We start from the raw sequence: 21,510 nt of genomic DNA on the forward strand, positions 1-21,510 counted from the left end.
GTTAGAGTCTATAACCTTCAAATAGGCAACAGCTGCAATTGTTAGAACCCTCCTGTTAGTTTTTGCTATCTTGTGTTTTGCGGTCACGTGACCAGCTGCCTATATATTCCAGCTCCGCCCTTCTGGCTTTGCTGGACTTCAGTGTTTTTTGCCTGTCTCTCTAGCCAGGTGCTTCGGTGCCTATCTGTCTAGTTTGCTTGGTCCTCTGGGGCCTCTAGTACTTTTTGTCAGTTTGTCTTTTTGCTCTGCAACAACTTCTGTTAGGAGGTGTCCCATTTTTGTCCCAGTCCTTAGTTCTTTTAGGGACCCCTCCCTTTATTCTATATGTCTCCGTTCAGACTAGCCGAGGATGAAGGCGGGTCTATTCACAAGGAACAGGCTGCCCGCTACATTGTAGGGATTCAGCTTAGTCTTACTGTAGGGACAGCTTTTCCCATTCTTTCCTTAGTTTATGTTGCAGATCATAACTTCGGACTCCAAGATTAAGTCTTGGAGTCCGAAGTGCTATGATAAATGTTGTAATGGTCGCATTGCGGCTGTGGAAAAAGGGGAATTACCTGTACCTATTCAAGATTTTTGTAGGGTTTTTTCGGAGGAGGAGTCGCAAGTTTTACCTCCTCATAGGGATTATGATTGCACCATTGAGTTTGTTCCAGGTGCTACTCTTCCCAAAAGTCGCTTGTTTAATCAGACTATCCCTGAAAGAAAGGCATTGGAGGAGTACATACAGACTAGCCGGCTGCTGGTCACATTAGACCTTCTAAGTCGCCTGTGGCAGTCGGATTCTTCTTTGTTAAAAAAAAGGACGGCGGTTTGCGTCTATGTCTGGATTTTCGTGAAATTAATAAGAGTACCATATGCAATTCCTACCCATTGCCGTTAATTCCTGATTTGTTTAACCAGTTAGTGGGGGCCAAGTGGTTCTCAAAAATTGATCTCCGAGGGGCATACAATTTGTTACATGTGAAGGAGGGTGATGAATGGAAAACTGCTTTTAACACTCCGGTAGGTCATTTTGAGAATCTGGTTATGCCTTTTGGTCTTACCAATGCACCTGCATTTTTTCAGAATCTTATTAATGACATCCTAAGATCTTTGATTGGTAAGAATGTGGTTGTTTATTTGGATGACATTTTGATTTAGTCCCATTGGCAGAGTGTACATAAAGTTTTGCAGTTATTGAGTGATAATTCACTTTTTGCTAAGCTGGAGAAATGTGAGTTCCCTGTGCAGAAAATTAGTTTTTTGGGCTACATTGTCTCCAGCGAGGGCTTTGAGATGGACCCTGTGAAGGTTCAGGCTGTGCAGGAATGGCCTAGGCCTATTGGTTTGAAATCTATACAGAGGTTTTTGGGTTTTGCCAATTATTACAGGAAATTCATTAAGAATTTTTCTGTAATTGTTAAACCTCTAACCGATCTCACCAGGAAAGGTGCGAATACGACCCAGTGGACTACTGAAGCCATTGAAGCGTTTGAGTATCTCAAAGAGAGGTTCAGTTCTGCCCCTATCCTTATACAGCCTGATGAGACCAAACCTTTTTTGGTCGAGGTCGATGCTTCATCAGTGGGGGTCGGAGCAGTTTTGTCTCAGGAGAACAAGGGTGGATGGAGTACATCCTTGTGCCTTCTTTTCGAAAAAAAATTCGGAAACCGAACTGAATTATGATGTTGGAAATCGGGAGTTTCTGGCTATCAAACTTGCGTTTGAACACTGGCATCATTTTTTGGAAGGCGTTAGATTTCCTATTCAGGTTTTCACAGATCATAAGAATTTGATCTATCTGGATGCTGCCAAGCGCTTGAATGCCTGTCAAGCTAGGTGGGCACTTTTTTTTTTTCGGTTTCATTTTTCTGTTACCTATATCCCTGGTACTAAGAATGTTAAAGCCGATGCTTTATCTCGCAACTTCTCTCCTACGGTCGGTGCCGAGGAGCAGGAGAGCATTTTGCAGAAAGGAGTTGTGGTGGCGGCATTGGACTCTGATTTGGAGAATGGGATTCTGAATGCTCAAGATGATGCTCCATCTAACACTCCCCATGGGAGGTTGTTCGTGCCTAGAGCCTTTAGGAAAGATTTGTTTGTGGAGTGTCATGAGTCTCGGTTGGCAGGTCATCCAGGAGTTTCGGAGACCAAGAGACTTATCAGTCGCAGTTTTTGGTGGCCTGGATGGCAGAAGGAAGTCATCAAGTGGGTGCGTCAGTGTACTGTGTGTGCCAGGTCAAAGGCTTCACATACTCCTGCTGCGGGGTTGCTTTGCCCTCTGGAGGTTCCTAGTGCGCCTTGGACGCATCTCTCTATGGATTTTATTACTGATCTTCCTGTGTCTGAGGGTTTTACTGTCATCTGGGTGGTCGTAGACCGTTTTAGTAAGATGTGTCATTTGGTTCCATTCATTAAGTTGCCCTGCGCCAAGACACTCGCTAAGGCGTTTGTTAAGGAGATTGTCAAGCTCCATGGCGTTCCCACGGATATTGTTTGTGATAGAGGACCTCAGTTTGTGGCTCGCTTTTGGCGTGCTTTTTGTGACTGGTTGGGAGTTCATTTGTCATTTTCGTCTGGTTATCATCCTGAGTCTAATGGACTGGTTAATCTGTAGGACCTTACACAGCTCCTTCATTACCTTGCTCATGAATAGGGTCCCTTGATCGGTTAGTATTTCCTTCGGCAGACCGGTCCTGGTGAATATATTGACAAGTTCTCTGGCTATGTACTTAGTCAATGAGTTCCTTAGCGGTACCGCTTCTGGATACCAGGTCACATAGTCCATGACCACCAGAATGTATTGGTGGCCCCGGACTGATTTGACTAAGGGCCCCACTAGGTCCATTGCAATCCTCTCAAAGGGGACCTCTATCACAGGTAGTGGGATTAGTGGGCTACGGAAGTGGGAAGACGGAGTGGTTAACTCGCAGGTGGGGCAGGACCTACAATAGTTTATAATTTCTCGGTAACACCCTGGCCAATAAAACCTTCTCAACATCCTCTCCTGAGTTTTCTCGACCCCTAGGCGTCCCCCCAGAACATGTGAATGGGTCATATCTAATACCCTCCGTCGGTAGGGCCCCGGCACTAACAGCTGTTCCACTATCTCACCGCCCCTTAGTTTGGCCACCCGATAGAACAACTCCCCCTGAACTGCAAAGTGGGGGAACCTGGTGTCGGCCCCCGGCTCTTGAGCAACCCCATTACATACAGTAACCTGGTCAAACGCCCCCTTTAAGGTCAGGTCCCGAACTTGAGCAGTCCCAAAGTTCTCTCTGGACACATCTAATTCAGGAAGCTCGGCCTCGTCGGTCACCATCTCACCCTCATTGCCAGCAAGGATGCACAGTGGGAACTCATCCACTTGAGACTTCATCGGGGGCTCTTACCTAGGGACCAAGCTTTGGCCCATGCTACATAGTCCGGTTCCCTTTCCCCACAAGTCCCAAAACGAAGAAAAATCACATCCTAGTAATACGGGATATATCAGGTCCTTTACCACCCCGACCTCGTGGGAATGGGCACCACACTCTTTTCCCACTGTCACTGTGGCCACGGGGTAGTGCTTGGCATCCTCATAGATTTACCGAACGCCCACAGATTTGGTAGGGACCAACTGGTGGGGAAGGGTAGCTCTGATTAAGGTCACCAGACTCCCAGAGTCCAACAACAAAAAACAGGGATCCAGCAACAAACATCCAAATGAGAATCTGAATGTGTATTAAAACTTCATGTTTATTAGAATTCCTTTAAAATCATGCTGTTAAAATTGTGGATCCAAGGGATTACGCGTTTCGAAAAAAATATCCTTAGTCATAACCATGTCTCAGACAAATATGGTGCCAGAACCTCTGCCCACTGTTCTGGTGGAAGTCAATCCCGATCAGCCACCCTCTCAAAGACTGTCAGAAAGGCTTCTACATCATCCCAGGGGTCATCTTCTGCATGGCCCATCTTACCGCCTTCCTGACGTGTGAGTCATCAGTCGGCCCAGGGGGTGGTGCGGTTGCTCTACCCTGGATGGCATCCGCCAGAAACTGTATCTTCTTTTGCTGCTCCCGCTGGTGCTGCTGCTGCGCCTTTGGCTACAACTGTTGCAGCAAGTTTGGTCGTCTCCTGTTGAGCTTGTTGCTGCTGTAGCTCCCGATGCTGCTGTAATTGCTGTAGGTGCTGCTGGTGTTGCTGCGCTTGGCTCTGGACTAAATGCTTAATAAGCTCCTCCATGTTTCCGGACATCTGTGGCTGGCTGACGGCCTTCACCCAGGACATCCACCGTTCTCTATGGCAGGTACAAGTGTTCCTAGAATCTTGCCCGTATTCTCCACCAATTGTGGTAAAGCGACTTGCTAGGCTTTCCAGAGGCAGACACAGGACACACGGTTCGGGTTAACTTCCTGCTGGTTTATTGTATGGCATAAACTCCAGCAGCGTTCCACAAAAATAAACAGGCCCTCTCTGGGTTAACGGGAAAACAAAAGATAAAGTATAGCAGAGTCCATTAGCGAGGCTTTGCCCACTCAAAGCAGCACAGTGAAGTGCCCCAAACACCAGTCCTTCGGTGTTGCTCTCTGGCAAACACAGCCTGGAAAATTCACTCTCCAGACCACACACTACAGAAAAAAAACAGTGACTGAGCATTTAAGCTTGCTCAGCTACACCCTGAGGGGACATAGGGTGAATGACCTCCCACCCTCTTTGCCATTCACATAAAACCACACCCTTTAGGAATTAACCCCAACATATAACATGCTGGAGGAAAGTTTGTAGGTTTCAGTTCTCACAAGCTAGCAGCTGGAGTGACACATACCTCCTCTTGCATATAACACCAGTGACTCTGTCACAGGGTGCAGAATACTGTTTAAGGGAACTTTGTGGGGACAATACTGTGTGAGGGGGCTGTGTGAGCATATCGTTCTGTGTGGACATAATACTGTGTAGTGAGGCTTTGTGGGGATGTCATTCTAGGTGCCGGGCCGTGTGGTACATCATATTGTATTAGTAACTGTTGATCAAAATACAAGGGCTGAATAACAGGAGCAGTATGATTTCCGCTTTATGTACAATTGATAAAAATCAGTACATTTTATGGTTTTGATTAGCTGCTACAGGTAAGAATGCATGCTACAAGAAGCCCTATTGTATGACAATTGAAAAGCACTACAATCAGCGTCGGACTGGGGAGACTGGGGCCCACCCTACAGATAGATGCAGATACCTGTTAGCCTTTATCCCCGTTATAGTGGAACCTCGACTGTAAAACACAGGCGGCTCCTGCACATCTACTGTGCGCACAGCACAACTGGGATGTACAATTACGGTAGTTTGCATTAAAGGGCTTCTTTGGTGAAAACAAGTTATCACCGATCCATGGGCTCCTCAGGATTGGTGATAACTTAATGATCGTTTGGGTCCGACCATTGGAAACCGCACTGATCAGAATTGGGAAGTTTTATCCCTGACAGGACACTTTTATCCCCATTTTAAAATGCAGCGGCAGGTGGGATGTCTGACCGCAGATCCATTCATTCTCTTTGGGGCTTCCAGAAAAAAACAAGAGCAGCGCTCGCAGCCATTGAGGGAATGAATGGATCAGTGCTGAAGTCGCACATGCTGCTCCAGTCTAGTGGGGATAAAAGCTCACATTCTACCAATCGGTGCGGGTCCCAACAGTCAGACCCCCACCAATCAATACCTTATCACTTATCCTTTGGAAAGGTGATTACTTGTTTTCACAGTAGATTTCCTGTAAGTGCATCTTGTTCCAAGTATTTAATCACAAATCTAAATAAAGATTATTCTCCTAATTAATATCTGAGAGAACAATTGACTGCTATACACAACACAATCCACTTTTTCAAGACCAATAATACCACATTCAAGGGAGAACTAACGCGACACTGTGACCAGACCACATATTACCAGCATAAAGCGACCAAATAATCCCACGTAGAAGGGAGAAATACAGCCACACCGTGACCAGACCACATATTACCACCACATAGTGACCGAATAATACCACATATTGTATAAGGGACAAATATCGCCACACCATGACCAGACCAGATTTTACCAGCATATAGCGACCAAATTATTCCACATAGAAGGGAGAACTACCGTCACACCGTGAGCAGACCACATATGATCACCACATAGTGACCGAACAATACCACATACTGTAAAAGGGAGAAATATCGCCACACCATGACCAGACCAGATATTACAAACATATAGTGACCAAATAATTCCACATACAAGGGAGAAATACCACCACACCATGTCCACACCACATAGTGACCAAATAATAACACATACAGGGATAAATACCACACCATGACTGGACCAGATATTACAACATAGTGACCGAATATTACAATACTGATCATTAATGAAATGTCCTCGGACGCACATTCAGTTGAAACCAGTGGGCCCCCTCTACGTCCTGCTCAGGGTCCTGCCAAGGACCCTGGCCCACTGGATAATCGTCCAGTGTCCCGGTGCTCCAGTCAGACCCTGTTTGCCCACCAAACTCATCCATTTAAATGTCTGATTTTAGAGTTTGCATTGTGTTCCTTTTCTTTGCTTATAAAAACGTAATAATTATAGTCTATGGACCTTTTCTGATGCTGATGGTTCACAAAAGAAATTTGAGACATGTTTGATTGTAATCTGATTTGCAGATAAAACTGGCCCATTCAAATGATTGGATTGTCAAAAAAAAGATACATTTGCATCCTTGTTCTGTATGTTTTTCACTGACTAATGTTAGAAGTTTGTAAATCTTCATCACTTTTTTTCTCTCATCAATAGGTGGCAGAAAATGTCATTTTTCAACATGAGGAGAGAAAACTTCCTTCCATCCCTTTACCTGATGGGCCCATGTGTCAGATCAGCACAGAAGCAAATAGGCAGCAATTGCTCATTTTTAACTCCTCTTTAGCTCATAATGTGGAGTAACATTGTGTGGATCAGACACACAAAAACTCTGTTCAAAGGTCGGCTTAGGGTTTACTTCATGTACACACAAATTGCCAAAGGCAAATAGAGATCCCTTAATAAAGACCGAAATATAAAACATAACTTTTATTTTGATTATTAGATATAATAACGGAAAAGATAACACACACTTAAAATCACACAGTACTGGATGTTTCTGATAATTCAGCGCTGGGTTATATGAGCCATAACTATTAAAGTGCTTGTGCTTCTGTTATGGCAGTTGTGTATCGAGGGCTTATTTGTCTAATATATTATTCTTCAGAATAAATCACCACCAATACTGAGTCCTCAATATAATCCTACTCGGTATACACTATTCACTTTATTATGAGGGCTTATTTATCAGGAAATTGGATAAAAGGGATTATGCTATACGTAGCAAGAGAAAACTGCTTCTATGTACAACTACACTGGTCATCCCGGTGTTCAGCCGTCTCTCCAGTCTCTATATATAGAAAACTATTTGGATCACAATAGATATCTTTTCATATCCAAATGAGCCTTATTCGGCAATATTTGGTTTCATTCATTAGTGGGCAGTGAGGTAAATGCTTCTACTGCCGCCCTTGTATCTCATCTATTAGACTTATGAGCTGTAGCACTTATTTATCATTGTAGTCAGGCTCGGTCTGGCCTGGCGGGGCGCCGGGAAATTTCCCGGTGGGCCCCGGGCCCCTTGCAGAGGGAACAGGAGAATAAAAAAAAAAAAAAAGTGGTCGAGGGCGCACGCAAGCACTTTCACCGACGCGATGCCCAGGACAGTAGCGGGAGGGGCCTGGGAGCAGGAGAGCAGGGCAGGGGCTGCACTGCAGCGTCACACTCAGCAGACAGGGCCGTACGTCTGCTAAAAGTGACGTCACAGCGCGCCCTGCACTGCAGTCTCCCGCATTAGGGGCGCGTCTGTACACTGTATGGGCTGGAGACAAGCCAAGGTACTGTAATATTTGTGTGTTTGTATGGATTTTTATGTATATGCTGCCTGCATGTGTGTGTGTACAGTGTGTGTATATGCCTGTGTGTGTATATGCCTGCGTGTGTACAGTGTGTGTATATGCCTGTGTGTACAGTGTGTGTATATGCCTGTGTGTGTACAGTGTGTGTGTACAGTGTGTGTATATGCCTGTGTGTGTACAGTGTGTGTATATGCCTGCATGTGTGTGTATATGCCTGTGTGTGTACAGTGTGTGTATATGCTTGTGTGTGTACAGTGTGTGTATATGCCTGTGTGTGTACAGTGTGTGTATATGCCTGTGTGTACAGTGTGTGTATATGCCTGTGTGTGTATATGCCTGCGTGTGTACAGTGTGTGTATATGCCTGTGTGTACAGTGTGTGTGACGCGCCCCCTGGGCCATATTCCTTAGGGGAATACCCGGAGCCGGATCAGATGGGAGTTGTAGTCTTCCGAGTGGCTATGACCCGGTCCGTGCCCAGGGTGTCAAGCTCAGTTGTATGTGGCAGTCCTACAGATGTTATTAAGTTCTTAATGTCGACTACGCCACCCGTTGTATTGCGGTCACTATGGCCGCCGCTGCAGCAGGGTCCGCTGAGGCTGATGGTGTAGGTGCAGCTTGTGATGGTATAACCCCCAACGGGTGGGGTATAGCCTCAGGGGGTCAGGTGCAGAGGATGGGGGTTGTGGTGGTGCAGCATAGGTGTTAAATGAAGACAGAGTCGGGTTGTGCAGTTTAGGGTGTTTACTCACTGCTGATGTTCCGGTCACTCCAGCTTCAAGTGACCTCCCGAGCCGTGCTGCATCCACCAGGTCCTGGATCCAGCCAACCCCCAAGCGAGTCCGGAGCGTGACCCTGAGCTCTCCTTCTGTCCTTTCTCTGGCCGTCCCCACTAGTGATCCACCCAGGTCCAGCTCCCTCGGGCCTTCTGTTGGGAGACCCTTGGCCTTGGGTTCCCTGACCCTCCACGTGGTATGCCTTCGGGGTGGATGTGGTGGGTGGCCGTGGCAGACGCTGCCCACGGCCTCCGGTCTCTGGCTGGGGTGTGTTTTTGCCCCCACCAGCTTGGGTTCCGGTACCCTGATGCCGACTCTTCACCCGTGGATTGGATTTGGGGTCTCAGAGTCCTCTCTTCTGTTTCCCCCTCTGGGTCTCTCTTGCTTTCTCCTCTCTCTCTCTGGGGCTTCTCTGCTCCTCTTCCTCTGCTCTGCTCTGACAGACTGACCCTGTTCTTTGATGGTGCCCACCTTATATACACCCTCTATGTGTGAGCTCAGGTGACCAGCACCCAATGAGCTCCTATCTTTACCCAGGCTGCTCCCCCTATCTGCCCCTACACTACTTGGGATGTTCCACCCCCCTCCCACTCCAGCCAGGAACAGACTCGGTCGTACCTGCACATTTCTAAGTGGGAGTACCGTCGGTCTGCTCCTCGGAAATGGGATGTGTGTAGTGCATGCAGCCTACCGAGCTCAGGTCCACACTCCATCCTTACCCGGGAGTGGAATATCACACCTCTGGGTTGAGGTGCAATACCCCTGTAGCAGCCGAATCCTCAGGGTGCTACATTCCCCCCTGGTAAATCACAGCACGTCCTCGGGCTGTAAGACATAAACAACACCAAAACATACAATTTTTTTCATATCAACAACATCGTATAAACATATAAAATAACATACATTAGCAGCAAAACATTCTTATAAAACATTCTCGTCGCCTCTGGCTCCTCCTCCGGTCACTGTGCAACGTGTGACCGGGTAAAGTGCGACAGTCTTTGGAACTCGTGGCTTTCCTATAAAACCGGTAGGGGGCGCTTTAGGACGCGCAACTATTTACAAGGGGTAGTGGCCGCTCTCAGTCCTCGGCCAGGTATTAGGGAGGAATGACCGCTCTCAGTCCTCGGTCAGTGGGATTTAGGGGTTAAACGGGTAAACAGTTCACACTTGCTGGTCCCAACGGGGACTATATTAGCAACAGTAACAGTTTCAGTTCACGGTGCCCCGACGGGCAACTATATACAGCTTCTGCTTCGCTGTACTTAACGACGGCGTCCTCCTGCTCTTGCTTTATGGTTACCTTTGGCTTCAGACCCGTCCGGGTCCTCTTGTTCTTCCTCCTCACACCGCAGCTCTTCCTCCGTCAGGCGATGCACATGGAGGGCGTAGGGACCTTTGGCACACTTGTGCCGGGTGAAGGTGACCTCGTCCCCGATGTAAAGGTCACGACCTCTGTGTCCCTCCGGTAGGTGGGACTCAACGTCTCTCCTGGTTACGAAGACGTCGCCTAGGGTGTGGTGGTCTCGGATGAAGCCCCACCCATGCTGCAGGTTAAACTTTATCACAGTCCCGGTGGTGCGGGGACTATGCGCTGCACGGGGGTCTCTCCTGGCCCGGCTCTTCTGCTCCGCGCTCTTTATTTGGGCTTGTTGTTCCCGGACCCGCCTCTCTCTCCGCTCCCTCTCGAAGTCCTCGAGCTGTTGGCGGCAGCACTCAGCACGCTCCGCTGCAGCTGCCCGAGTCTCTTGAGTGAACCCCATGAGGTCTTCTCCGGTGGGGTCCTACTCAAACTGCGCTTCTGCTAGCGGGGGCGAGATCCTCTTTACGGGCTTTGGAGCCGGGATCAGGGGTTCATCCAGGGGTCTCTCTCTCCGGAGTCGGGGATGGTGGAACTCCGGTGGCCATATAAATGGCTGCCCATCCGGGCACGTGTGCTGGGCGTACAGGTCCTCTCCCAGATGCGGCACTCTTGGTCTTATGGGCGCGGTGGTGTTAGCGCCCGGGTTGCCCGGGCCTTGCGGCCAGGCCTGGGGTATCTGGAAGGTGAAGGGCACCGTAAGGACGGCGGCGCCCTGGGCTACTTGGCCCTGCGACCAGGCCGGGGGCTCCGCGGAGGTAGGGGGCGCTGTTGGTATTGCGGCGCCCGGGGGTACTAGGCCTTGCGACCAGGCTGGTGGTACTTCCTGCTTGGTCACGCTCGGGGTCGAGGCGTGTGACGTCACAGGGGTCGCGGCTCCCGTTTGAGGCCTAGTCTGCGGCGGTGACGTTGCAGCGACGGGCACGGCAGGATAGACTTCGGGCTCTGCGACGGGGAGCTGGGGCAGGTGCGCGGTTTCCCGGTTTGGGGTATAGACGTCCCCTTTACCTGCCTCCACTCGTTCGGCTCCCTTCTCGGCGCCGTCTCCGGCCTTCAGTCCTCCTGCGCCATCCTCAGAGGCGGTCTGTCTCCTCATCTCGGGTGGCGTGCTCCGCTGACAGGTCTCGGTCTGCTGGGCCATCTCACGGCTCCATTCTGCTAACGTCTCTCGCTGCACCCGGGCCATCCTCCTTGCGAGGCCCTCCAGAGCGGTCTGTGCACACTCCCGGTCTCGGGGGAGCTGTGCTAGGACCTCCACTAGTCCTAGTGGGGTCGTTGTTTCCAGCAGGCTCCTGACCAACGGGTCGGTGCTGCTCTGCTCTCCTACAGTCATCTCCAGCAGGCTCCTGGCCAGCGGGCCGGTGCTGCTCTGCTCTCCCTCCTCGGTTTCTAGCAGGCTCCTGGCCAACGGGCCGGTGCTGCTCTGCTTTCTCGCCATCTCTGGGTAAGCTCCTCCGATACTCTTCTCCAGGCTTCTTGCCTCCGGGTGCGCTCTCTCCAGACTGCTCCAAGCGGCACCCATCTTTGTTCTCTCCTTTCGTCTCCTCCCCCCTCGAGGGCGGTCCCGGGGCCACTTGGTGACTGTCAGCTCCAGGGGCTGTTCTTTCACGCTGACAGACACCTCTAGCATCACAGTCTCTGTTGGTGGGGGCGGTTTCCACTTTTGGCGCCATTTTCGGTCCTGGCCCACGATGGGAGGTGGCCTCCTGCCACCCTCTGGCACGCCCATAATGGCGTCCGCTCTTCCAAGGCGGGAAACCTTTGGAAATGGCGGGAATCGCTTCCCAGTGGCGGGAAACTCTGCAGATGGCGGGAAAACGCTGTTAATGGCGGACAACCGGCGGGAATCGACTGGTGATGGGGTCCGATGGCGGGGACCCTCCGGAACCGGCAGGAGACTTCTTTTTGAGGTAAACTTGCACTTTTCTTCAGGCACGCAGTACCCGGTTGTTGTGGGCACGTAATCCTGCCGACTACGCCAAAGTTGACGCGCCCCCTGGGCCATATTCCTTAGGGGAATACCCGGAGCCGGATCAGATGGGAGTTGTAGTCTTCCGAGTGGCTATGACCCGGTCCGTGCCCAGGGTATCAAACTCAGTTGTATGTGGCAGTCCTACAGATGTTATTAAGTTCTTAATGTCGACTACGCCACCCGTTGTATTGCGGTCACTATGGCCGCCGCTGCAGCAGGGTCCGCTGAGGCTGATGGTGTAGGTGCAGCTTGTGATGGTATAACCCCCAACGGGTGGGGTATAGCCTCAGGGGGTCAGGTGCAGAGGATGGGGGTTGTGGTGGTGCAGCATAGGTGTTAAATGAAGACAGAGTCGGGTTGTGCAGTTTAGGGTGTTTACTCACTGCTGATGTTCCGGTCACTCCAGCTTCAAGTGACCTCCCGAGCCGTGCTGCATCCACCAGGTCCTGGATCCAGCCAACCCCCAAGCGAGTCCGGAGCGTGACCCTGAGCTCTCCTTCTGTCCTTTCTCTGGCCGTCCCCACTAGTGATCCACCCAGGTCCAGCTCCCTCGGGCCTTCTGTTGGGAGACCCTTGGCCTTGGGTTCCCTGACCCTCCACGTGGTATGCCTTCGGGGTGGATGTGGTGGGTGGCCGTGGCAGACGCTGCCCACGGCCTCCGGTCTCTGGCTGGGGTGTGTTTTTGCCCCCACCAGCTTGGGTTCCGGTACCCTGATGCCGACTCTTCACCCGTGGATTGGATTTGGGGTCTCAGAGTCCTCTCTTCTGTTTCCCCCTCTGGGTCTCTCTTGCTTTCTCCTCTCTCTCTCTGGGGCTTCTCTGCTCCTCTTCCTCTGCTCTGCTCTGACAGACTGACCCTGTTCTTTGATGGTGCCCACCTTATATACACCCTCTATGTGTGAGCTCAGGTGACCAGCACCCAATGAGCTCCTATCTTTACCCAGGCTGCTCCCCCTATCTGCCCCTACACTACTTGGGATGTTCCACCCCCCTCCCACTCCAGCCAGGAACAGACTCGGTCGTACCTGCACATTTCTAAGTGGGAGTACCGTCGGTCTGCTCCTCGGAAATGGGATGTGTGTAGTGCATGCAGCCTACCGAGCTCAGGTCCACACTCCATCCTTACCCGGGAGTGGAATATCACACCTCTGGGTTGAGGTGCAATACCCCTGTAGCAGCCGAATCCTCAGGGTGCTACATGTGTATATGCCTGCGTGTGTACAGTGTGTGTATATGCCTGTGTGTACAGTGTGTGTATATGCCTGTGTGTGTACAGTGTGTGTGTACAGTGTGTGTATATGCCTGTGTGTGTACAGTGTGTATATGCCTGCATGTGTGTGTATATGCCTGTGTGTGTACAGTGTGTGTATATGCTTGTGTGTGTACAGTGTGTGTATATGCCTGTGTGTGTACAGTGTGTGTATATGCCTGTGTGTGTATATGCCTGTGTGTGTGTACAGTGTGTGTATATGCCTGTGTGTGTATATGCCTGTGTGTGTACAGTGTGTGTATATGCCTGTGTGTGTACAGTGTGTGTATATGCCTGTGTGTGTATATGCCTGTGTGTGTACAGTGTGTGTATATGCCTGTGTGTGTATATGCCTGTGTGTGTACAGTGTGTGTATATGCCTGTGTGTGTACAGTGTGTGTGTACAGTGTGTGTATATGCCTGTGTGTACAGTGTGTGTATATGCCTGTGTGTGTACAGTGTGTGTGTACAGTGTGTGTATATGCCTGTGTGTGTACAGTGTGTATATGCCTGTGTGTGTGTATATGCCTGTGTGTGTACAGTGTGTGTATATGCCTGCATGTGTGTGTATATGCCTGTGTGTGTACAGTGTGCGTATATGCTTGTGTGTGTGTACAGTGTGTGTATATGCCTGTGTGTGTACAGTGTGTGTATATGCCTGTGTGTGTACAGTGTGTGTATATGCCTGTGTGTATATGCCTGTGTGTGTGTACAGTGTGTGTATATGCCTGTGTGTGTACAGTGTGTGTATATGCCTGTGTGTGTATATGCCTGTGTGTATATGCCTGTGTGTGTACAGTGTGTGTATATGCCTGTGTGTGTGTACAGTGTGTGTATATGCCTGTGTGTGTACAGTGTGTGTATATGCCTGTGTGTATATGCCTGTGTGTGTGTACAGTGTGTGTATATGCCTGTGTGTGTGCCTGTGTGTGTGTACAGTGTGTGTTTATATGCCTGTGCGTTTGTGTATATGCCTGTGCGTGCGTGTGTGTGTGTATATGCCTGTGTGTGTATATGCCTGTGTGTGTGTGTGTGTATATGCCTGTGTGCGTGTGCGTATGTGTGTATATGCCTGTATGTGTACATTGTGTATGCCTGTGTGCTTATGTGTCTTCACACGTGTGTGTGTGCTTCCCTGCGTGTCTGCATTTTTGTGTGTGATTGTCTGAGTGTGTCTGTGCATTTCTGTGTGTGCTTGCCTGTGTGTGTACTTGTCCCCATTTCTGTGAGTATCTGTATCTGCGTGTGTATATTAGGGCTCTTTCACATGTCCTGATATTTACGGGACTGGAGATATCCGTGTCCACCTGTGTGTCATCCAAGTGACACATACTGGGAATCAGTGTACAGTTAGCGCTGTTCCCAAGAGCCGGGTGCTGAGCGCTGCCCTCATCATAGATCCCTGCAGGCGCTGTGATCAGCAGCAGCGGGGTCAATGATGAGAGTAGTAGTCTACTCCCACTGTGTCCGTGTCCAACTGTAAAAATAAGAATAAAATAAAAAAATCCTTATACTCACCTCTCCTAAGTGTCACCTGCTGTAATCCGTGCGAGCGCTCACGCCAAGGAGAATGACTTCTGCAGCGAGCTTGCTCCAGAGCTGCGCTTAGTGAATCACAGGGCACCGCTTGTTGAGCGCAGCTCCGGAGCCCACTCGCTGCAGGAGACATTCTCCTCGGCGTGAGAGCTCGCACGGATTACAGCGGGTGACACTTAGTAGAGGTGAGTATAAGGATTTTTTTATTTTATTCTTTTTACAGTTGGACACAGCGGGTATAGACTATTACTCTCATCATTGACCCTGGGGTGCTGATCGCAGAGCCGGCAGGGATCTATGATGAGGGCAGCGCTCAGCGCTCTTCCCAAGCACCGGGTGCTAACTGTCATCAGTGTGCGGGACATTTTGCGGTCTGGACATCAGGTAAAAAACAGACATGTCAGCGTGTTTTGCCCACGGACACCACATGGTCTGTGTAAAGTGGAAACACACTGACATGTGCACATACGCATTCATGTGAATGGGTCTACGTGTGTCAGTGTCTCTGGTACGTGTGGAAACGGTCACCGCATGTACTGACGTGTGAAAGAGCCCTTAGTATGTGTCCGTGTGCGCTTGTTTTCGTGTGTGTAAGCGTGCTTCTGCATGTCTGTGTGCTCTTCCGAAGATTTATTATATTTGGAGAGAGATGGGAGAGAAATTCTAGGAGACAGAATGGGGAGATGTGTGAAGAAACAGTATGGTGAACTAGGGGAGGGGTGGGAATGGGTGCGGGAACAGAATGGGGAAGGGATGTATAAGACAGTATGGAGAGTGGGGGAATAGTGTGAGGAGACAGTATGGAGGGAGAAAAGTGTGAGGTGACACAGCACAGATACTAGGTAGTGTGGGGGAAGGTATAGAGATGCGGCAGTATGGGGGGAACAGTGTGAGGGCACAGCAAGGAGGGAACAGTATGCTGAGGAGGGGGGAGTGTGATGAAGGGGCACAGTATAGAGACTGGGCAGTATAGGGGGGACACCGTGTGAGAGGACAATGTGAAGAGGGGGCCCAGTATGGTAAGGAGAGGACAGTGTGGAGAGCAGGTACCATAAGAGGGGTAGAGTGTATGTCATGTTTTGTGCAGGGAGCATTGTAAGAGTTAGGTTTATTCAGGGGCTCAGTGTAGATATTTTTATTCGGGAGCATTATAATGACACTGCTATCTTTAAGGGCATCGTGTCGGGATGTGCTGCAGAAGACCGGAGAAGATGGAAGTCTGCAGAGACGAGCTGTGGATGAGAAAAGTCATCATGGAGACTGGACAAGAGGGAGACGAAAAGAGAGAGAACGACTCTAATCAGAGAAGACGTCTCAGGTAAGACACCTGGATGTAAATGTTCATTTGTGATCCTGCCTGCGTCTCATCAGTACTGTGGTTCCTGTATGGTCCACAGTCTGATGATGACTGATAACAACTCCCAGTATCTCTATTGTTAATTACATACTGGGAGTTGTAGGTTTATGCGATACAAAGATATATGGGGCTGACCTGACATTACAAATGATGGTGGTTCAGATGATGTATTCTTGTACTAATGTGTTTGTGCGCGTCTGTGTGTTTGTATGTGTCTACGTATCTGGAATAATTTGTATTTTTGTAAGATGCGTGTATGTAAGAGTCCATTGTGGTGTGTAATAACATTCATATGCTTGGGGCACCTTTACTAAATCTATTAGGACTTGCTCACATGTGTTAGGGAATTCCATTTGTCTTTCCACATTTAGGAACAGACAAGTGAAATTTGCTAACCTTGTCATAACCATAGGGTTGTACTTGTATGGAGCGGGTTCAGGAGCTGAGCCTGCTCCATACCAGGCGGATGTCGGCTGTGTTACATAGCCGGCGTCTGCCTGTAACAGCAGTGATCAGAGTTCGCCTTGATTGCTGCTGTTCTGAGTATTTAAGTGCCCTTGTCAATCACTGACAGCGGCATTTAGATAGCACGATGGCCGGTGCATGCAGTCACCTGCTCCCTTCAGCCCCCTGTGACGCAGTTGCAGGTTGCTGGTGGGTTGCCAGTAGTGCTGAGTGAGCGTGGTCGGACAAGGTGTTATCTCAGCATGTTCGGGTGTTATCTGAGTATCTTGTAGTGCTCTGCTAATATGCTCGAGTCCCTGCGGTAACATGTTTTGCGGCGGTAGACAGAAGCAACACATGCAGTGATTACCTAACAAACAGGCAATTCCTGCATGTGTTGCGTCTGCCTGCAAAACATGCTACCCTGGGGACTCGAGCATATTAGCAGAACATTACAAGATACCTGGATAACACCCGAGCATGCTGGGATCACACCTTATCCGACCATGCTCGCTCAGCACTAGTTGCCAGATGCTGCTGCCATGTTAGTCGTTCAATGAAGCTCAGCCTGAGGCTGGGCTCCATGGAAGTGTCACAATCAAGGTGTCGGACGTTATTGCAGCACCCTCACTTTGTAGTTCGCGGTGACTGTAATGTCTCCCTCCTTGCACCGACCTTATAACAGGAAGCGAGTTGCGGCAGGGAGAATAAAACGTAATTTTCTCTGTGTAGCCAACGCTTTTCCATTAAGCTGTCTAACCAGGCTTTAAACCCTATTTACCTGCAGATTACCCCTATATCTGCAGATAAATAGCGTTTTTCAAGGTGACAAGTTACCATTAAAGGGACTCTGGCAGTACGGAATGACTGTTCGAACAAAGTCCTGCCGCTCAGTGCTTCACAGCGTGGCCAATCATGTAACTATAGTGCATTATAGAAAAGCATAACAAGTAATAAAACCGTTTATGGTGGGCTGTAGTGTGGGCCCCTAGAGTCAGTTCCCCTGGTGGGCCCTGGGCACCCCAGTCCGACTCTGCTCACCGCTATAATAAAACATTGTATTCCATAATTAATAACCATCAGCTTCTCACAGAGGGAGGTCGGCGAGTGGTACATACAGCGCATTGTGAAAGGATTTGGCCCCCTTGAACTTTTCTACCTTTTGCCACATTTCTGGCTTCAAACATAAAGATATAAAATTCAAATTTTTTTGGGAAGAATCAACAAGTGGGAATGAAATCTATTGGATATTTTAAACTTTTTAAAAAAAATAAAAAATGAAAAGTGGGACGAGCAATATTATTCGGCCCCTTTACTTTCAGTTCAGCAAACTCACTCCAGAAGTTCAGTGAGGATCTCTGAATGATCCAATGTTGTCCTAAATGACTGGTAACGATAACGAGAATCCACTGATCCAATGTTGTCCTAAATGACTGGTAACGATAACTAGAATCCACCTGTGTGTAATCAAGTCTCTGTATAAATGCACCTGCTGTGTGATAGTCTCAGGGTTCTGTTTCAAGTGCAGAGAGCATCATGAAGACCAAGGAACACACCAGGCAGGTCCGAGATACTGTTGTGGCGAAGTTCAAAGCCGGATTTGGATACAAAAAGATTTCCCAAGTTTTAAACATCTCAAGGAGCACTGTGCAAGCGATAATATTGAAATGGAAGGAGTATCAGACCAATGCAAATCTACCAAGACCCGGCCGTCCCTCTAAACCAGTTTTTCCCAAACTCCAGTCCTCACGGACCCCCACAGGTCATGTTTTCAGTATTCCCTTAGTATTGCATAGGTGATGGAAGTATCATCAAGGCATCAGGAATTCTCTCACCTGTGCAATACTATGGAAATCCTGAAAACATGACCTGTGGGGTCTGTGAGGACTGGAGTATGGGAAACACTGCTCTAAACTTTCATCTCGAACAAGGAGAAGACTGATCAGAGATGCAGCCAAAAGGCCCATGATCACTCTGGATGAACTGCAGAGATCTAGAGCTGAGGTGGGATAGTCTGTCCATAGGACAACAATCAGTTGTACACTGCACAAATCTGGGCTTTATGGAAGAATGGCAAGAAGAAAGCCATTTCTCAAAGATATCCATAAACAGTCTCGTTTGAAGTTTGCCACAAGCCACCTAGGAGACACACCAAACATGTAGAATAAGGTGCTCTGGTCAGATTAAACCAAAATCGAACTTTTTGGTCACAATGCAAAATGATATGTTTGGCGTAAAAGCAACACAGCTCATCACCCTCAAAACACCATCCCCACTGTCGAACATGGTGGTGGCAGCATCATGGTTTGGGCCTGCTTATCTTCAGCAGGGACAGAGAAGATGGTTAAAATTGATGGGAAGATGGATGGAGCCAAATACAGGACCATTCTGGAAGAAAACCTGTTGGAGTCTGCAAAAGACCTGAGACTGGGAAGAAGATTTATCTTCCAACAAGACAATGATCCCAAACATAAAGCAAACTCTACAATGGAATGGTTAGAAAATAAACGTATCCAGGTGTTAGAATGGCCAAGTCAAAGTCCAGACCTGAATCCAATCGAGAATCAGTGGAAAGAGCTGAAAACTGCTGTTCACAAACGCCCTCCATCCAACCTCAATGAGCTCGAGCTGTTTTGCAAGGAAGAATGGGCAAGAATTTCAGCCTCTCGATGTGCAAAACTGATAGAGACATACCCCAAGCGACTTGCAGCTGTAATCGCAGCAAAAGGTGGCACTATAAAAGTATTAACTCAAGGGGGCCGAACAATATTGCACGCCCCACTTTTCAATTTGTTAAAAAAGTTTAAAATAGCAAATAAATTTCGTTCCACTTCACGATTGTGTCCCACTTGTTGTTGATTCTTCCCCAGAAAAATAGAATTTTATATCTTTACTAGATGGTGGCCCGATTCTAACGCATCGGGTATTCTAGAATATGTATGCGGCCGACCGGGCGCAATCAGCAGAACGTTGTTTAAATTTGGCGCCAAAATCGCTGATTGGTCGCGGCCGGCAACCGCGACTAATCAGCAAAACGGTGTTTAAATTTGGCGGCAATATCGGTGATTGGTCATGGGTGGCGGCCGCGACCAATCAGCGAACTGTGTTAGTGAGGACGGGAGAGCTTGTTTAAATTTGGCGATAAAATAGACCAATCAGCAGAGCGTTGTTTAAATTTTCCGGCAATCTCGCTGATTGGTCTTGGCCGGCCGGCGGCCGGGACCAATGAGCAGAGCGGTGTTTAAATTTGGCGCCAAAATCGCTGATTGGTAGCAGTCGCCGGCGGCCGCGACCAATCCGCAGAGCGTTGTTTAAGTTTGGCGCCAATCTCGCTGATTGGTCGCGGCTGTCGGCCACGACGAATCAGCACAGCGGTGTTTACATTTGCCGCCCATCTCGCTGATTGGTCGCGGCCGGCCACCGCGACCAATGAGCAGAGCGGCGTTTAAATTTGCCGCCGATATCGCTGATTGGTCGCGGTGGCCGGCTGCGATTAATCAGCACAGCGGCGTTTAAATTTGCCGCCCATCTCGCTCATTGGTCGCGGTGGCTGGCCGCGATCAATCAGCAGAGCGGCGTTTAAATTTGCCACCCATCTCGCTGATTGGTCGCGGTCGGCCACCGCGACCAATCAGCAGAGCGGCGTTTAAATTTGCAGCCCATCTCGCTGATTGGTCGCAGTCGGCCACCGCGACCAATCAGCACAGCGGCGTTTAAATTTGCCGCCCATCTCGCTGATTGGTCGCGGTCGGCCAACGCTACCAATCAGCAGAGCGGCGTTTAAATTTGCCGCCCATCTCGCTGATTGGTCGCGGCCGGCCACCGCGACCAACAGCGTCGTATTAGTGTAGGCCCGGGAGCGGCGCTGCTTGTGCGGCTCCTTCTGCTGCGAGAAGCCGGGAGATGAGCGGCTGCTCGCAGCAGAAGCATCCCGACCGGCGGCGCCGCTCCCCGGTCCTCCGTTCACACTTGCTGTCGGGAGATCAGCGGGCCGAGCCGCTGATCTTCCGACGTTAGCCGCATGGAGGTCAGCGGCGCCGGTCGGGGTAGTTGTGCTGCTAGCGCCGCTCATCTCCCCGCTGCATCGCCGCTGACCTCCGTCCGCCAGATGAGCCGCTAACGGCCGCCATCTTTTTTCAGAAATCCCGCGGCGCTGATTGGCCGCTGCCGGACCAATGAGCGACGCAGGATTTCCAGGACGGACAGACAGACAGACAGACAGACAGACGGGATAAGACAATTATATAGTAGATGTTTGAAGCCAGAAATGTGGCAAAAGGTAGAAAAGTTTAAGGGGGCCAAATCCTTTCACAATGCACTGTATAGGCGACGGCAGTACTGTGTATTTGCAGGATTCCAGGCCAGTATCTGCCACCCGCTGTATTTCCCATGTGAGAAGCTCTGATATTTTATTACAGGGAAACGGTCATCAGGTTTTTGCTATGTAATCTAAAAGCAACAAGTCGGGGCAGAGGACCTTATCCCAGCGATGTGTCACTTGCTGGTCTGCATGATGGCATTTTGATATAATCCCTCTTTTATCTGCTGCAGATCTAGCAGTTCCCTGAATTCACAGATTATGTAGAGACCAATGCGGGAAAGTTACCCCAAATGTTATAGAAGTCAGCATTGGATTCTCTTCTTTCAGATCACCTCACAGACCAATGTAAGTTAAGGGACAAGTTCAGATGACTGTTTATCCCACTGTTTTTTGAAAGAAATTCGCCATTAAAACTCATGCATACAGTACAAAAAGAAATAGATGCCACAACCAGGGCCGGCTCCAGGATTTCATGGGCCCCGGGCAAAAGTCTCAGTGGGCCCCTTTCACACCTACCACGATTCATGATGCACAGAAATATAGGTATAGTACAATGCTAAAGATT

General features: G+C 49.3%; 1 long non-coding RNA gene across 1 annotated transcript in view; it reads left to right on the forward strand.

The window, feature by feature from the left end:
* Positions 1-7,722: 7,722 nt before the first annotated feature.
* Positions 7,723-21,510, forward strand: part of LOC141180632 (uncharacterized) — a 40,895-nt gene continuing 27,107 nt past the window's right edge. Inside the window, exons 1-2 of the long non-coding RNA XR_012256283.1 lie at positions 7,723-7,913; positions 15,997-16,141. This is a non-coding gene — a long non-coding RNA (uncharacterized lncRNA). The remainder of the gene's footprint in view (positions 7,914-15,996; positions 16,142-21,510) is intronic.

Source organism: Phyllobates terribilis, unplaced genomic scaffold (assembly GCF_046119375.1).
Source record: "Phyllobates terribilis strain yellow unplaced genomic scaffold, ASM4611937v1 Scaffold_34__1_contigs__length_13252353, whole genome shotgun sequence".
In the NCBI taxonomy this organism is placed as follows: domain Eukaryota; kingdom Metazoa; phylum Chordata; class Amphibia; order Anura; family Dendrobatidae; genus Phyllobates; species Phyllobates terribilis.